The 4,441-nt window shown below is 36.6% G+C and overlaps 1 protein-coding gene across 4 annotated transcripts in view; it reads right to left on the reverse strand.

The window, feature by feature from the left end:
* Positions 1-4,441, reverse strand: part of RGS7 (regulator of G-protein signaling 7) — a 546,902-nt gene that overhangs the window by 390,275 nt on the left and 152,186 nt on the right. The gene's annotated exons all lie outside the window — the stretch shown is intronic.

Genomic DNA, 4,441 nt, shown 5'->3' on the forward strand with positions numbered 1-4,441 from the left:
GGCTGGGTTTAGAAGGGGTTGCAGTACTAGGGAAATTGTAGCTGATGTTAGATGGATCTTAGCTGAAAGCAGGGAATACCAGAGGAATGTCTGTGTTTTATTGACTATGCAAAGGCATTTAACTGTGTGGATCATAACAAACTGTGGCTGACTCTGAGAAGAATGGGAATCCCAGAACACTTGATCGTGCTAATGTGAAACCTATATTTGGACCAAGAGGCAGTAGTCAGAACAGAGTAAGGAAACACTGAATGGTTCAAAATTGGGAAGGGCGTGCAGAACAGATTATCCAGAACGCTGGGCTCTATGAGGAGAAATGTGGGGTCAGGATTGGTGTAAGATCTATCAACAGTCTGAGTTATGCAGATGACACAACCCTTTTTGCTCAAACTGAAACTTGTTATACAAATATATAGTCTTTTCTCAGCAATAAATCATTATCCTGTTTCTATACTTACTATGCAAGGGTTTTTGTTGTTTCATGTAGTGTTACTGTGAGGCAGAACTCATCCAATAACACCTAACAACAAAATTTCTACATTCACTGTTCAGTCTCATTGATCTATATGCCCATATATCTTTTTTTTAGATCCTTACAAATTATTACATTAAAATACACTTCAACTGACTTGTTATAATTGAGTGTTTTGGAAGTTTTGCAACCACATATAATAGTAGAACATATATATGCCTCAGATAAGTTATCTAGGACTATTTTCACAGGAAAAAGTACGAAAAAGGAATGTGTGGGCATACAGAACATCAGAATTGTCAGGATACTCAGATGTATTAATGATTTCTAGTTAAAGGACTTAATTTCTTTTTTAAGCTTTTTACTGTTAATTAATGGGAAGATTACAGAGTAAATTTGTACATAGAGAGCTCCTTAGTGGAGGTGAGGATTAAGATTTTCTCACATACTTTGGACATGTTATCAGGAATAACCAACCCTTAAAAAAAATGTCATGTTTAAGAACAGAGACTTTCTGCAAAGAAAATGATTCTCAATCGGACGGATGATGGCAGTGACTGTTAACAGTGGGCTTACCTACAGACAAGGTTATGAAGAAGGCACAGGATTGGGCAGTGTGTTCATCTGTTGTACACAGGATTACTATTATTTGAAACTGACTCAACAGCACCTAACGACAGCAACAATTTCTTTTTTCCTTTTGGAGGCTATTGTAAATGATATTGTTTTCCTTATTTCACCTTTATAGTTCTCTTTATTACCTGTCTTTGTGGTTTAGCTATAATTATGCTACAATTTTCCTAAATTTAAGTCTAAGCTCTGTTAGCATAGCCCTTGGAGTTGCTCTCTGATGGACAGTCTTTCTGGGGTCTGAATCTATCAGCAGCTCTGTGGGAGAAAGATGGGAAATCTCCTCCCATGCAACTTACAATCCCAAAAAAACCTGCTGGAGGGTCAGTTATGTATTGGTTCTGACTTGACAGCAATGAGGTAATGGGTAAGTTTAAAACAGTCAATTCTATCTTGATGTCATCCTAACTACTTCTCCATATGGAAGCTCTATAACCATATTGTTTGTTCTCTCTGCTTTACTTTAGAGTTGTACTTCACATAATGATGATTCTGGCTATTTCAGTGTTACAAGCTTATCTTTGATGCTTCTTTTCCTAGGTTGCTTTCTGGGTATGTTGCCATGCATTTTAATGCTGTGCTCACATATCACTTTTCTTAATGTTGTTGCATACTGCAGCTTCTCTTGCCAAAGGATTTCCTTTAGCATTTCTCATAAGGCTGTCAGATTTTCAGAAATTATCTTCATTTCTGTTTATCTGGAAATTGGCTAATTTCATCATCATGTTTGAGGGACAGTTTTTCTAGATATCTAATTCTTAGTTGCCAATTTTTCTTCTTTCAAGGTTTTTGTTGGTTTTTGCCTGTTTCAAATACATCTACATCTATGCTGGAGTAGAGTCTTAAACATACCATGAACTGCTGAAAAAACAAATAAGTCTGTTTTGGAGAGAGTGAAATCAGGTTTCTCTTTGGAGACTAGAATTTTGAAGCTCCATCTCACATATTTTGGGCACATGGCCAGAAGGGAACAGTATTTGGAGAAAAACATCATGCTTGGAAGGGTGGAGGGACAGCGCAGGAGAGAAAGACCCTGGATGAGATGGATTGGTACAGTAACTAGGATAATGAGGGTAGGTGTGTCAGTGAGATTGGCTCAGGACAGGGCAGTCTTCAGAGCTGTTGTACACAGGGTCTCCATGGGTTGCAGGAGACTCATTGGCACATAACAACAACAACAACACAACAACAACCTATATCTGTATCTTATTGTCTTCTAGCCTGCACAAGGTTTTAAAATTCAAAACTTAGTCTTTTCAGTTAGTCATTGTAGGTGATACTTTGACTTTTCCAAGTTGCTCTCAAGAATTTATCTTTGGTTTTGGAAAGTTTTAGTATTATACAGTTTCTTTTGGGGTCTACCTAGTATGAGATGTATTGTGCTTCTTGGATTGATAGTTTTCTTCTTAATGAGACTGTAGACCATTTTATGCTGGTAAATGTGCAACAATTATCTCGTTGGGTTGTTCCTTTGGTTTTGCATCCTCCTGTTCTGGAAATCTGGTAACATGTAAATATTTCTTCTGCATAGTGTCCCCCACAATCACCAGGCTTTCTTTTTCTTCATTATTTCTTATACAAGTTAAATCAAGGCATCTGTCCTATAATTTGCCAATCCATTCCTCAATTGTTTAGTTCTACTCCTTTGTCCTTCCAATGTATTCCCTATCACCATAATGTAGGTGTCAATCTGGATTTCCATTATGATTTCTGATTGTCTATTTTGTCATTTTGTTCTTATACTGTCTTCATGAATTCTGTAATATTTTCCATGTTTCTATAACATGGGAGTGCTGATGGCAAGTTCATAGGAATTGAGCTGCTCACCCAAAGGCAGTTGTTTGAATCCACCATCTTTCTAGGGGAGAAAGATGGGCAATCTCCTCCTGTTTTATTTATACCTTCCAACACTAGAAGTGAGTAAATTCTCATCCTTTGACAAAGAGACCAAAGATATCCTTGGTTTTCTTTTTCTCTGTTCCATCTTGTCCTGCTGGGCTTAAAGCTGTCTGTTGTCTCTGAGGTATCTTGGAGTTGTTCCATTTATGTGCCAATTATGTGCTCATTTGTTTAACTCTGATTTTTTGTTTTGCTTTGTTTGGATATATTCAGGTGGGTGAGGTAGGTGAATTTCTTTGCACACTAGTTTGGCACTACTGGGATATCCCTCACTGTTTTTTAGGTGGGTGAAATAACAAGTTATTGTTGTTGTTGATTGCTGTTGAGTCAACCACAACTCATTGCAACCCTATGAACAAAAGACCTGAAGCCTTTATATAACTATTGTCATTTCTCAAAGTTCATAGAGTTTTCAGAAACACGTTGTTTAGGAAATGGATAACTGAAGGGAGTGTAGATGCCAGTCTTTGGCCATTGTGATGAATACTCAAGGTAATCTGTTGCTCTGATGCCAACCTTGTTTTAAGGGATCTTTCCTCGTAGTGTGTTTGATGGAGGTGGTGGATTAAATGCAATACACACGTTCTTAAAATATACAGTGTATCACGTCAATTTTTGGTGGGATTGTAAAATTTTCTTAGTGAATAAAGAACATTCCTTGGCAAAGAAATTAAGATCAGTATTGTATTCTTTTTTCCTTCTATCTAAAAAGGTAATAATTGTGATATCTATCAAAGTAGAAAAGAAAAGTTTAGGGACAAAAGAATCCAATTTAGAGAGCTCTATTTAAAACTTAGCAGCATTTATCAACAAAAGGGAAGAGACAATTGTCTTAACTGTCTAGCTGGTATTTTTTTATCATTGAAATCTAACAAATATTTGTGAATGTTAATACTGACAAATGATGACACTTTCCATAATGTTTAAATACGCTTTTACAGAACAGCAATTAAGTGAACTATAAAGTATAAAACCTTAATCAAAGGACTTCATAATTTTTCTGTAAACTTTTCACGAGTTTACCATCACTGTCAGAGTATACTGGAAATGTATTTCCTTGGCTTACAAAGGCAATACTACACAATACTAACGTGTGTGTTCCCCCTTATTCCTTGCCATCCTATCACCCCTCTGCTTGGCTCATCCCCACTAGGCTTCTCAACACACCACATTCATTTCCTCCTTAGGCTCCCTGGAAGAACAGTCACTATGCTTGCAATTTTCTCCCACTGACCTTTAAATGTCAACTTTAACGTACATACCTGTCATCTTCTCCAAGAGGACATCTGGTTAGCCAATTCACTGCATTTTTCAAATAATGTTACACTGATCGATTTTCATTCTACTCCATTTAGTGCTCTCAGAAATAACCTTTCACTTTCTTTATCTTTTTTTCTTAAAAGATATTTTTTTTGCATTCATATTGGCTATTTTCTTTTT

Source organism: Elephantulus edwardii, unplaced genomic scaffold (genome assembly GCF_000299155.1).
Source record: "Elephantulus edwardii isolate Elephantulus edwardi_28Jun2011 unplaced genomic scaffold, EleEdw1.0 scaffold00412, whole genome shotgun sequence".
NCBI lineage: Eukaryota > Metazoa > Chordata > Mammalia > Macroscelidea > Macroscelididae > Elephantulus > Elephantulus edwardii.